This window comes from Mytilus californianus, unplaced genomic scaffold (genome assembly GCF_021869535.1).
Source record: "Mytilus californianus isolate M0D057914Y unplaced genomic scaffold, xbMytCali1.0.p SCAF_1, whole genome shotgun sequence".
Lineage (NCBI taxonomy): Eukaryota > Metazoa > Mollusca > Bivalvia > Mytilida > Mytilidae > Mytilus > Mytilus californianus.
Window position 1 is genome coordinate 44,352,847 of NW_026262581.1, and position 14,003 is coordinate 44,366,849.

A 14,003-nucleotide genomic window follows, 5' to 3' on the forward strand; every position below is an offset into this window, starting at 1 on the left:
AGTTTCATATTCGGTTTTTATATTATTCAGAAATTAAAGGAATTTTGGTTTAAAAAATTAAAAATATTGCTACTTCTTATTATTTTGATCGGTACTTTGAGTCTTTTCTCATTTTGTTATTTGTTTGTTTGTGGTTTGTGCCAATTTGATAAGTCTATCCATTTCTAACAATTTTTTGGGGAAAAAGAGGGCTTTCAAACCATCTTGTGACCTCTACCATTGACTATGTATGTTTAATTTCTACTTTCCAAGACTCTCACATCAACCATTCTGTGCTTTACATTAGGAAGTACACTAATTCATGGCCCCATTGCTTTCTATGCTAAATTCCTCAATTTCAAGCAGGCACAGCTCTTATGTTTTAATTTCAAATTAAGTGACAATCATTGCATGTCAAAACAACACTTTATGGTGTCTTGTATTGAAAAAATAAACATACCTTTAATGGCATATAAGAGAGAACTGGTTCCCGGAACTTCGGATGTACCAAAACAGGTACTTCAGATCTGACAAACAGGCAAAATGTACCCTCCTTTTTAAATTCCATGCAATTTTTTTATTATTCGAAATTATACATTTTTGTACTTCAAAAAGTGTTCTACAATGATCACCAGTCATTCAGCATTCATTTGATATGAAAATTACCTAAATATTCTACATATTTTGAAAGATTAAACCCATACGTAGGAATTATTTTGTGTTAAATATGTACTACTTTCTGGTATGTGCTTTCTGACCGGGTCCGAATTAGTGGTGTTACACCTATAACAAAACCAAACTTGCTATATCGACTTCAGCATTACTTAATTTCATTCTATGATCTATTTCAAGCAATAAAAAACATATAAAGCTTTAGTCCAAACACTATTTTACTGATTTTAAGCTCAAATTGTAGTAACTATTTTGTGTTAAATATGTACTACTTTCTGGTATGTGCTTTCTGACTGGGCCCGAATTAATGATGTTACACCATTACAGAATAACTCACATTCTTTATATTGTTTTGTTTTAAATAGTTAAAATAAACAAACCAATTGAATTTAAACAACTATTGGTTATGTTTCTTCTCAAAATCGTCATGTTTTGATATCTCCCATTTTTTATGCCCCAGCTGTAGCAGAGGGGGCATTAAGTTTTACCCTTGTCCATCTGTACGTCCCTATGTCCCAAAATTGGTTTCCTTTCTCTAACATTAGTTTAACTCAACCAAATGTTATGAAACTTATATACAATGCTTAATACCACTAAACACAGATCATGTTTGAATTTTGGTGGCGTCACTTTTACTGTTCTAGAGTTATGCTCCCTTACAAATGGAAAAATTGCTGAATTTTTCGTTTCTGTCTCTAACTTTAGTTTGCCTCAACCAAATGTTATGAAACTTATACACAATGCTTATTACCACTAAACACAGATCAAGCATGAATTTTGGTGACGTCTCTTTTACCGTTCTAGAGTTATGCCCCTTTACAAATAGAAAAATTGCTGAATTTTTCGTTTCCGTTCTTTAACTTTAGTTTGCCACCACCAAATGTTATGAAACTTATACACAATGCTTATTACAACAAAACACAGATCAATTTAAAATTTTGGTAGTGTTATTTTTACCTTTCTAGAGTTATGCCCCTTTACAAATGGAGAAATTGCTGAAAATATCGTTTCCGTTTTCAAACTTTAGTTGGCCTCAAACAAATGTTATGAAACTTATGTGCATTGCTTACTGTAAACCAACTTACTTTTGCTGATACTTTATTTCGCGTTTAGCTCTTTCTAGCCGACTTCGCGGTGATTTAATTTCGTGATTTTCAAATTTACTGGATGTAATTAGATAAGGAAAGTTCCAAGTTTTGAAATTTCGCAACGATTTGTATTTGCGTTATTTTTCTACTCGCAAAAGTCATGAAAATAAATTGCTCACGAAAATTAGTTGGTTTACAGTATTACCACAAAACACAGATCAACTTTGAATTTTGGTGGCCTCACTTTTACTGTTCTAGAGTTATGCCCCTTTTACAAATGGAAAAACTGCCAAATCCTCATTTTTATTCTCTAACTTAAGTTTGCCTCTACCAAATGTTATGAAACCTCTACCAAATGTTATGAAACTTATACACAATGCTTATTACCACAAAACTCAGATCAAGTACAAATTTGGGTAGTGTCACCTTTACCGTTCTTGAGTTATGTCCCTTTATAAGGTTATATGCAAGCAGGGGCATCATCTGTGGCCCATGGACACATTCCCCATTCATTTGCATTTATTTTGCAATACCAAAAATACAGTATCTATATTAAATATGTTGTGAACTATGGGAATTCTGCACTTTGACTTCAATAGAAGCTTGGATTTTGCATTGTTTAAATGCGAGAGTTATTTTGAAATGAAACTATTTGCATCGATATGTCCTTTCATTAAAGGTCCTGAAGTGGCGCTGTTCCAAATCAATCAGGTCATCTGTATGAAACATTGATATTGATATCAGACTTCCACAAGGAAACATTAGAGAACTTTAATTATTTGACATCTTGTCCTCAATCAAAGCATAAACCAAACTGTTTATCTATGTAATTAAGCATATGCATAGTTTTCTTAAATTTACTATGTTATACCTTGTGGTGCACTGACCAACAGAATCATTGGTTGCTCTGGGTTCCTTGATCTAATGTTTGATTTGCAATTCAAGAGATTGTTTATTATATCACTGTCTAAGGTTTAAGAGGAGGAATACAATGAGTGCTTATAAACATGTTTGCATCACCACATTCTTTCTGTGCCTGTGCCATTAAGTCATGATACTTTAATTCAGTGGTTGTCCTTGTTATCATACTGACACTGTCTGTCATAATTGTTATTTTAGTTTAATTGTCATGTCTAAAATTAGGTTGTTGGTTTTCTCAAGTTGAATTTTAAGATCTTCCTAAACCCATGATTTTTACTCATTGTTGAAGAATCTGGTGGATAGTTGTCTTAAATTGGCAATCATACCACATTTCTATATTTTTATGCCCCATTTGTGGGCATTATGTGTTTCTGTCTGTGCGTTTGTTCGTTCTTTCGTTCGTCTGTCCGTTCATCCGTCCGTCTGTCCCGCTTCAGGTTGAAGTTTTTGGTCTTTCAGGTTAAAGTTTTTGGTCAAGGTAGTGTTTGATGAAGTTGAAGTCCAATCAACTTGAAACTTAGTACACATATTCCTTATGATATAATCTTTCTAATTTTAATGCCATATAAGGGTTTTTACCCCAATTTCACGGTCCACTGAACATAGAAAATGATAGTGTGAGTGGGGCATCCGTGTACTACTATGGACACATTCTTGTTATATCATTATCTAATACAATCTGATTAAATACAGATCCTGTTCTAAATATCTGTTTGGAATCGTAAGAATTTGCAGTATTGTGACATACCTTCAAAACTTTGAAAGCAATAATTTCATTGGTGGATGCAACAATTACCAAAACAAAAAGTAGAACAGCATATTGTCTGCAAAGCGAAAACACAGGACCTGTATTTCAGGCAGTATTGTTCAATATTGTTTAAGAAGTATCATGAATATCGAAATCATGGAGTCTATTCAAGATTATTGTAGAAATGCTGATTAAATATGTAAGCTCTTGGTATGTAGATGTGGAAGCTTGGTTGTAAATGATTCTCATAAAGGAGAATTGATTACAATTAAATCATAGCAGTATAAGACTTAATACTTTCAGATAATAAATTGTCTTGAAATTTCTATGCGAAATCCCCAGACTGGATTCAGACTGTATTATCAAACAAAGACAAATTACCTTTGGGTTTTAGATATATCATTTGGGGACTTGCGTAACTTAAAGAGGCACTTCTGAAAACATTAAAAAGTGAAAAATGGTCTGTTGATGATGTGGTCATTACGCTTATTTTTAGATTAAAATAACCTCATTCCTTTCCTAATGTGATATACAGCAACTGTGTCAGTTTTTATTCAGAATTGTTTGATTGCTGGTTGGAAAAATTTTCTTTATGTAAAAAAAAATTAGATAAATATATATTCTACCACTGTATCCAGTGTGATAGATTGTACAATTTAAAATGTGAGGCTTGCAGAGGGTGTAAATATTTAAATTTTAACTGCCAAGAATGGAGAAGTATAGTGTCATATGGTATAGTGATATAGTGGTGAAATCTGTTTCTCCAATTGATTTTTTAGACAATGTATATATATCCCAACTTAATCTTTATTTTCAGTGATCTGAAAAAGATTGTGTTCTTTCTGTGAGATATGGTTGACTTTTCATTAGGTCAAACAGCCAAATCAGGGAAAAGCAAGAAAATATCAGGTATGATATGGCCACTTTTTTGGCCCCCTTTAATGAAAGAGCCTCCTTCAGATTTTCAAAGGCAAAATTCTCTCAGATATCAGTATTTATACATTTGAATTGTGTCTGCCATATTTGCATTAGTGCTTCAAATTTCCTTTATTGAATTCATGCAAAACTACAAAATTGACAGAAATGGACTCATTTTGAGATCTTGTCTTTAAAAGAGAGGTGTAAGATACCAAAGGGATATTCAGACTTGTAAGTCAGAAACAAACTGACAATGTCATGGCAAAAAAACAAAATAAGACCAAAATCAAACAAAAGTCTACAAAGCACAGCAAAGTAAACTAAAGAATGAGCAGCAAAAACCAGGGCTCATGGTGATCTCATGTGCTCTGGAAGGGTGAGCAGATCCTCTCATATTTTATTTTATCAAAAAATATGTGTAAAATTTTCTTTTAGGTCAAAAACAATAATTTCAACATATTTATGACATGATAGTGACATCGTCAGTGACTTTTCTGAATTAGAGTGTCCTGATTATATCACTCTTTGAAATGATTTTAAAAAGAAATTTACAATTTTTAATGGCCAAATATTGACTTATAAGGAAATGCCTGTACCAAGTCGGGAATATGACAGTTGTTTTCCATTCGTTTGATGTCTTGAGCTTTTGATTTTCCCATTTGATAAGGGACTCTTTTCCTTGATGTCCGTTTTTTTTTTGTTATTTTACTTTTTATCAAACCTCCTCCTTTGAAGTCATTTTTGTCAAGCCTGCAACTTTTGTTGCAAAAGCAAGACATAGCGATCCTACATTCTGGCTGGCGGCCACAAATATTCACTCGGTGGTAAAAGTTTATGAAATTTTAATAACTTTCTTAAACTATATCCTGGATTTCTACCAAACCTGGACAGAAGCTTGTTTTTTATCATAAGATAGTATCCAGAAGTAAATTTTGTAAAAGAAAAAATCGTTTTTCATACCTGTCAACCTATGACAATGAAAATGCAGGTGATGACCTGCATAGAAGAATGAAATCTCAGGTCATAACTCGTACAAACTTTTTCGAGCTGAATTTCAGTATTTAGGGGACATTTTTCTTATAATTCATTTCAAAGTTTCCAAAACATGTCCACATGATTAAGTAATTTAAAATTGTACATTTTATTATTTCATTGAAATTGGAGGCCATTGAAAGATTTGTGTTACATTGCCATTATACCTGTTCACATACAGTCCATGACATACAATGTGACATTATGTGTTTTCTATGCATACATTTGTGCAGCTTTTAAACAGTAAAACATTTTAAAGGTTGATATTAGAGTATAATAAAATTATGTTAAACAATTAAAGGAGGTATAGATGAAAAAAGTAATTTTCAAAATTTTTATGCACCCGCTGTAGCGGAGGGGGCATTAAGTTTTACCCTTGTCCGTCTGTACGTATGTACGTACGTACGTCCCAAAATTGGTTTCCGTTCTCTAACTTTAGTTTGCCTCAACCAAATGTTATGTAACTTATACACAATGATTATTACCACAAAACACAGATCAAGTTTGAATTTTGGTGGCGTCACTTTAACCGTTCTAGAGTTATGCCACTTTATAAATGGAAAAATTGCTAAATTTTTAGTTTCCGTTCTCAAACTTAAGTTTGCCTCAACCAAATGTTTTGAAACTTATACACAATGCTTATTACCACAAAACAAAGATCAAGTTTGAATTTTGGTGGCGTCACTTTAACCGTTCTAGAGTTATGCCCTTTTATAAATGGAAAAATTGCAAAAAAAAATTTTTCTTCTTAATATCCAGTTATTATACGACCGCAAAAAAATTTTTGTGGTCGTATATTGGTATGACGTTGGCGTCGTCGTCGTCCGGCGTCGTCGTCGTATGGCGTCGTCCAGCGTCGTCCGAAGACACATTGGTTTTCGCACTCTAACTTTAGTTTAAGTGAATGGATCTCTATGAAATTTTACCACAAGGTTCAATACCACAAAAGGAAGGTTGGGATTGTTTTTGGGGGTTATGGTACCAACAGTAAAGGAATTAGGGGCCAAAAAGGGGCCAAAAATAAGCATTTTTGTAACTTCCAGACATAACTTGTGTGTTAGTGTATGGATCTCTCTGACATTGTACCACAAGGTTCCATATCACAAAAGGAATGCTGGGATTGATTTTGGGGGTAATTGCCTCAAAATTTTAGGAATTAGGGGCCAAAAAAGGGGCAAAAAACAAGCATTTTTCTAGTTTCATAACAATAACTTGTGTGTAAGTGTATGGATCTTTCTGAATTTGTACTACAAGGTTCCATATCACAAAGGGAAAGCTGGAATTGAGTTTGGGGGTAATTGCCGAAACGTTTAGGAATTTGGGGCCAAAAAGGGGCCAAAAATAAGCATTTTTCTAGTTTCCAGACAATAACTTGTGTTCAAGTGTATGGATCTCTCTGAAATTGTACTGCGAGGTACCATACCACAAAGGGAAGGCTGGGATTGATGATGGGGGTAATTGCCTCAATATTTTAGGAATTAGGGGCCAAAAAGGGGCAAAAAACAAGCATTTTTCTAGTTTCAGGACAATAACTTGTGTGTAAGTGTATGGATCTTTCTGAAATTGTACTACAAGGTTCCATATCACAAAGGGAAAGCTGGGTTTGAGTTTGGGGGTAATTGCTCTAAACGTTTAGGAATTTGGGGCCAAAAAGGGGCCAAAAAACACATTTTTCTAGTTTCCAGACAATAACTTGTGTTCAAGTGTATGGATCTCTCTGAAATTGTACTGCAAGGTACCATTCCACAAAGGGAAGGCTGGGATTGAGTTTGGGGGTGATGAATCATAAGGGGGTTCAAAATATTTGTGGGGGGGGATTTTTTTTTTTTTCATTTTTTTTTTCTTTTAAAATTTTCCATTTTAAGTTGGTTATTTCTGATTTATATTTAAAAGCAAATAATAATGATATGGTAGGAGATACACACCAAACAGGATGTGTAAATTATTATATAATAAGTATTGTGCAATAGCAAGAAATTTTCAATTGCGCAGTATTGCACAATAGCAAGAAATCTTCAATTGCACAGTATTGCGCAATAGCAAGAAATCTTCAATTGCACAGTATTGCGCAATAGCAAGAAATATCCAATAGCACAATATTGCGCAATAGCAAGAAATTGTCAATTGTACAGTATTGCGCAATAGCAAGAAATATTTAATTGCACAGTATTGTGCAAAAGAAGATACTTCGTATAAATTGCTTATTTCTTGACCAATTTCAATGGGGTTTTATTCTTGAATTCTTGGGTTTCTTTAATATGCTGAATCTAACCGTGTATTTAGTTTTTGGATTTTGGGCCCCGTTTTTAAATTGGTCCAAATTGAGGTCCAAAGGGTCCAAAATTAAACTTTGTTTGATTTCATCAAAAATTGAATTATTGGGGTTCTTTGATATGCCGAATCTAACCATGTATTTAGATTCTTAATTTTTGGTTCCGTTTTCAAATTGGTCTACATTAAGGTCCAAAGGGTCCAAAATTAAATTAGTTTGATTTTAACAAAAATTGAATTCTTAGGGTTCTTTGATATGCTGAATCTAAACATCTATTTAGATTTTTGATTATGGGCCCAGTTTTCAAGTTGGTCCAAATCGGGGTCCAAAATTAAACTTTGTTTGATTTCAACAAAAATTGAATATATGGGGTTCTTTGATATGCTGAATCTAACCATGTATTTAGATTTTTGATTTTTGGGCCGCGTTTTCAACTTTGTCCACATTGAGGTCAAAAGGGTCCAAAATTAAACTTTGTTTGATTTCATCAAAAATTGAATTCTTGGGGTTCTTTGATATGCTGAATCTAACCATGTATTTAGATTTTGGATATTGGACCATAATAGGTGAATGTCCAATTTAAAATTTTGAAGTTCTTAGACCACATTCATTCTGTGTCAGAAACCTATGCTGTGTCAAATATTTAATCACAATCCAAATGCAAAGCTGTATCAAGCTTGAATGTTGTGTCCATACTTGCCCCAACTGTTCAGGGTTCGACCTCTGCGGTCGTATCAAGCTGTGCCCTGCGGAGCATTTTATTTTTAAAATTGGAGTTATCTTCCTTTGTCCATGATTATAATTCAATCAATTTTTAATTTTGACTTCCACTGATAAATCACAGATCAAGTTGAATTTGGGTAATGTCACTTTAATCATTATTGAGTTATGCCCCTTTATAAATTGAAAGATTGCAAAATTTTTAGTTTCTATTCTGTAACTTAAGTTTGCCCCAACCAAACATTATGAAACCTATACACAATATTAATTACCACAAAACTAAGATCAAGTACAAATTTGTTGTTTCTGTTTTCTAACTTTAGTTTGCCTCAACCAAATGTTATGAAACTTATTCACAATGCTTATTACTACATAATACAGATTAAGTACGAAATTTGGTGGCAACACTTTTGCCATTCTTGAGTTATGTCCCTTTATAAACATAAAAATCTGTTCCCCAGCTTTAGTTTGTCTCCACCAAATGTTATAAAACTTATACGCAACCGTTCTAGAGTTATGCGTGTTTACAAATAGAAAAATTGCTGAATTTTTAGTTTCTGTTCTCTACTTAAGTTAGAACCAGTTTCAACCAAATGTTATGAGACTTACACACAATGCTTATTACCACAAAACTCAGATCAAGTTCAAATTGTGTAGCGTTACTTTTACTGTTCTTTAGTTATGTCCCATTATAACTATATGATATGCAAGCGGGGGCATCATCTGTGTCCACATGTGGACACTATCCACATTTTTTAATTTTTATGCCCCCCGCCGTAACGATGGGGGCATTAAGTTTTACTCTTGTCCGTCTGTATGTACGTACAGATGAACGTCTGTCCGTATGTCCCGAAATTGGTTTCCGTTCTTTAACTTGAGTTTGCCTCAATCAATTGTTATTAAACTTATACACAATGCTTATTACCACAAAACACAGATATAGTTTGAATTTTGGTGGCTTCACTTTTACCGTTCTAGAGTAATGCCCCTTTATAAATGGAAAACTTGCAAAATTTTTAGTTTCCGTTCTCTAACTTAAGTTTGCCTCAACCAAATGTTATGAAACTTAGACTTTGACTTCCACTGATAAAAGACTGATCGAGTTGAATTTGAGTAGTTTCACTTTAACCATTATTGAGTTATTCCCCTTTATAAATCGAAAGATTGCAAAATTTTTAGTTTCCATTCTGTAACTTAAGTTTGCCCCAACCAAACATTATGAAACCTATGCACAATATTAATTACCACAAAACTAAGATCAAGTACAAATTTGTTGTTTCTGTTTTCTATCTTTAGTTTGCCTCGACCAAATGTTATGAAACTTATACACAATGCTTATTACTACATAATATAGATTAAGTATGAAATTTTGTGGTGACAATTTTACCATTCTTGAGTTATTTTCCTTTTATAAACATAAAAAATGCTGAATTTTTTAGTTTGTCTCACACAAATGTTATAAAACTTCTATACAACCATTCTAGAGTTATGCGTGTTTACAAATAGAAAAATTGCTGAATTTTTAGTTTCTGTTCTCTACTTAAGTTAGAACCAGTTTCAACCAAATGTTATGAGACTTACACACAATGCTTATTTCCACAAAACTCAGATCAAGTTCAAATTGTGTAGCGTTACTTTTACTGTTCTTTAGTTATGTCCCATTATAACTATATGATATGCAAGCGGGGGCATCATCTGTGTCCACATGTGGACACTATCCACATTTTTTTAATTTTTATGCCCCCGCCGTAACGATGGGGGCATTAAGTTTTACTCTTGTCCGTCTGTATGTACGTACAGATGAACGTCTGTCCGTATGTCCCGAAATTGGTTTCCGTTCTTTAACTTGAGTTTGCCTCAATCAATTGTTATTAAACTTATACACAATGCTTATTACCACAAAACACAGATATAGTTTGAATTTTGGTGGCGTCACTTTTACCGTTCTAGAGTAATGCCCCTTTATAAATGGAAAACTTGCAAAATTTTTAGTTTCCGTTCTCTAACTTAAGTTTGCCTCAACCAAATGTTATGAAACTTAGACTTTGACTTCCACTGATAAAACACTGATCGAGTTGAATTTGGGTAGTTTCACTTTAACCATTATTGAGTTATTCCCCTTTATAAATCGAAAGATTGCAAAATTTTTAGTTTCCATTCTGTAACTTAAGTTTGCCCCAACCAAACATTATGAAACCTATGCACAATATTAATTACCACAAAACTAAGATCAAGTACAAATTTGTTGTTTCTGTTTTCTATCTTTAGTTTGCCTCGACCAAATGTTATGAAACTTATACACAATGCTTATTACTACATAATATAGATTAAGTATGAAATTTTGTGGTGACACTTTTACCATTCTTGAGTTATTTTCCTTTTATAAACATAAAAAATGCTGAATTTTTTAGTTTGTCTCACACAAATGTTATAAAACTTCTACACAACCATTCTAGAGTTATGCGTGTTTACAAATAGAAAAATTGCTGAATTTTTAGTTTCTGTTCTCTACTTAAGTTAGAACCAAATGTTATGAGACTTACACACAATGCTTATTACCACAAAACTCAGATCAAGTTCAAATTTGGATAGCATCACTTTTACTGTTCTTCAGTTATGTCCCTTTATAACTATATGATATACAAGCGGGGGCATCATCTGTGTCCACATGTGGACACTATCCACATTTATTTAATTGTTCTAAGGTAGAACAATAAGTAAAAGTATTATTCTGATATGATTTTGCATTCAATTCATTTTAGATTTAATCTTTTTACAAAAAAAAACATAAGTTTAAGGAGTATATTGTGAATTGACAAAAAAAGGGGAAGTAACTAAAATTGTTTTTAAAACAACTTTGAAATACACAAATTATTTACGACTTAAAGCTAAGATAATCGGTGTTAATTAACAGTGTGTTTGACACCAAAGCTGTCAAGTGAAGCCATGCACTGAAAAGGGTCACTTGAGCTGAGTTTACACAGCTAGTTGAACTTCTTGTTCAGGAAGAATTACGAATTTGCTGGTATTTTAAAGAAATCAGTATATATCTAATCAGTCTGAAGGCTTAGGAATCTGGGTGAAAACGGGTTATTTTACGAATTCCCGGGTTATTTTGACACCCGGTGGGTGTTCCAGTGACCCCTCAGAATTGTGAAAATCTTGGGTCACACCCGCAGGATCCGGGTCAATTGACAGGTATGCTGTTTATCCATATTTTACTTATAAATGGACTTAGTTTTTCTGCCAGTTAACATTACATTCACTCTGTGGTTTAAGTTTTGAAATTTCTTAAACTATCCTGGATTTGTTTCAAACTTGGACAGAAGCTTGGTTATGACCAAAGCTAGTATCTAGAAGGAAATTTTGTAAAAATTTATTTCCTATTTTTCTGTATATTACTTATAAATGCACTTAGTTTTTCTTCCAGTTAACATTACATACAGTCTGCAGTTAAAGTTTATAAAACATTTATAAGTTTCATAAACCATCCTGGATTTTTACCAAACTTGGATAGAAGTTTCTTACAATCAAAAGATAGTATCTAGAGGAAAATTTTTAATAATTTTTCCCCATTTTTGTTGAGCCTGCGACTTTTGTCTTCCAGACAATCTATAGATTTGATTGCATACTGTATTCATTTTTTACAAGCATAACTTTTTTCATACATTTCAAACGTTTTATTTCATTAACTGTAAATCTATTATGTGCATTCCCCTATCACACTGAAAACATAGACAACAGCAAAAGTAGGCGAGACACTGGGTTCTGCAGAACCCTTACGAATTTTTGTATTGACCAATTGAAAACTGAGATCATGCTTTTTGTGCTTCTTAGTTAAATTTTTGTTTGTTTTGAGATTGTGACACAGTGATGACTGCTGTACCCATATTTTGACAATGTTACCTATTATGTCTGTTTTGTTCACACATCGTTGTAAATATAATGGAATTTGATGCGACTGTCATACAAGTGAGAGGTTTAGCGCTATAAAACCAGGTTCAATCCACCATTTTCTTCATTTGAAAATGCCTGTACCAAGTCAGGAATATTACAGTTGTTGTCCATTCGTTTGATGTGTATTATCATTTGATTTTGCCATTTGATTAGGGACTTTCCGTTTTGAATTTTCCTTGGAGTTCAGTATTTTTGTGATTTTACTTTTTATAATGTTTGATTATAAAAAAAAAGTAAATCAACCATCTGGGGGAAAGTATAAGTCATCTAAGAAATTTTATTTTATTTTATCTTTTTATCTGCCGTATATTGATCTACAGATGCAGTTTTGTTTACCCAACACTACGAAGTAGCTGCTTTAAAAAGTTTTTGACCAGTCTGTCAGTCCATCGTTTATCTTGGTTTTTTGATTATATTCAATCCTTTCTAGAAACAAGATGATGGCATAGGGTATTGTGAGGATGCCTTTTACTATTTGATAAATTGCTTTCACCAATGTCTCTACCATATTCATTTTAAGTTTTGTTTGTCAGTAATTTGATTATATCTAAGTGTTTATCTTTAAAAAGGTTATTGTTCATTATGTTTTGCAGTTTTTGCAAAATACAATAATGCCACATAAGCATTAAGGACAATATCCTCTTACTGACAATATGGACTGCATGAATGTCTCAGATTAACAAGATATTTTATCAATTTGTCAGAAATAAGACTTTGCTTTTAAGTTATTAAAAAGAAATGAACAAAGTACATTAAGCTTTGAATTGGAAATTTTTTCTAGAAAGAAAAAGATTTAGGTCTTGTATATTTCTAAGAAATAAAAAGGAATTTTTTTCATTGAATATTTAGAGAAATTGAATATTTAATCCAATTAATTGCTTTTCTGTATTTGTTATAATTAGACTTAAATTGAAAATAATCCTATTATACAAATGTATTTGGAATATGCAACCTTAACATTTAGAAGCTTAGGGTCAATAAATAATCTGGGCATACAGAAGCATAGGTTAATGACTTATTCAAAACATACAGACAGCCAGGATTAATAAAAAGCTCTTAATATGCAGAAGCTAAGCCAAATATATAGAAAGGCAGGGTCAACAATTTACTCCAGACATACAGAAAGTCCATGTCAACAGCTTATCCCTTTACATACAGAAATTCTGAGTCAATAGCTTTACTCTTGGCATACAGAGAGTGAATGTCAACAGCTTACTCCTTTAAACATACAGAAATTCAAAGTCAGCAGCTTTACTCTTAACTTACAGAAAGTCAGGTTCAGCAACTTACTTCAAACATACAGAAAGTCAGGGTCAACAACTTACTTCAAACATACAGAAAGTCAGGGTCAACAGCCTACTGTAAACAAACACAAGGTCAGGGTTTGGTTCTGGTCTTAACAATCTCTTTTTAACCAGATGACCATGGCCACCTTATAATTGCTCTTTTGAAATACTCCAATGTAACTAGGTCAAACAATATCAGAGATTGAAAAATTTCCCTGATTTCAGTATTTAAAGCTCTTGTACTTGAACCTTGATCTGATGACTTCACAATCAGTAATTGTTTCCTTTAACATTTTTTTGTCTTATTCATCCTTGCTGTGACCTTGATCATGGACCTAGCCTGTCTCCAAGCTGAAATATCTACCAAATTATTTTAAAGACTAAATGTCTAATTTAATAGATACCATACA

General features: G+C 32.8%; 2 protein-coding genes across 3 annotated transcripts in view; one reads left to right on the forward strand and one right to left on the reverse strand.

Annotated features, from left to right (window-relative positions):
• The window catches only part of LOC127701873 (protein MON2 homolog), a 226,139-nt gene that overhangs the window by 174,321 nt on the left and 37,815 nt on the right, over positions 1–14,003 (forward strand). Inside the window, exon 25 of the transcript XR_007982240.1 lies at positions 4,226–4,317. The gene's annotated coding sequence lies outside the window, so the exon portion shown is untranslated. The remainder of the gene's footprint in view (positions 1–4,225; positions 4,318–14,003) is intronic.
• The window catches only part of LOC127702559 (G-protein coupled receptor dmsr-1-like), a 126,146-nt gene that overhangs the window by 16,027 nt on the left and 96,116 nt on the right, over positions 1–14,003 (reverse strand). The window lies entirely within an intron of this gene.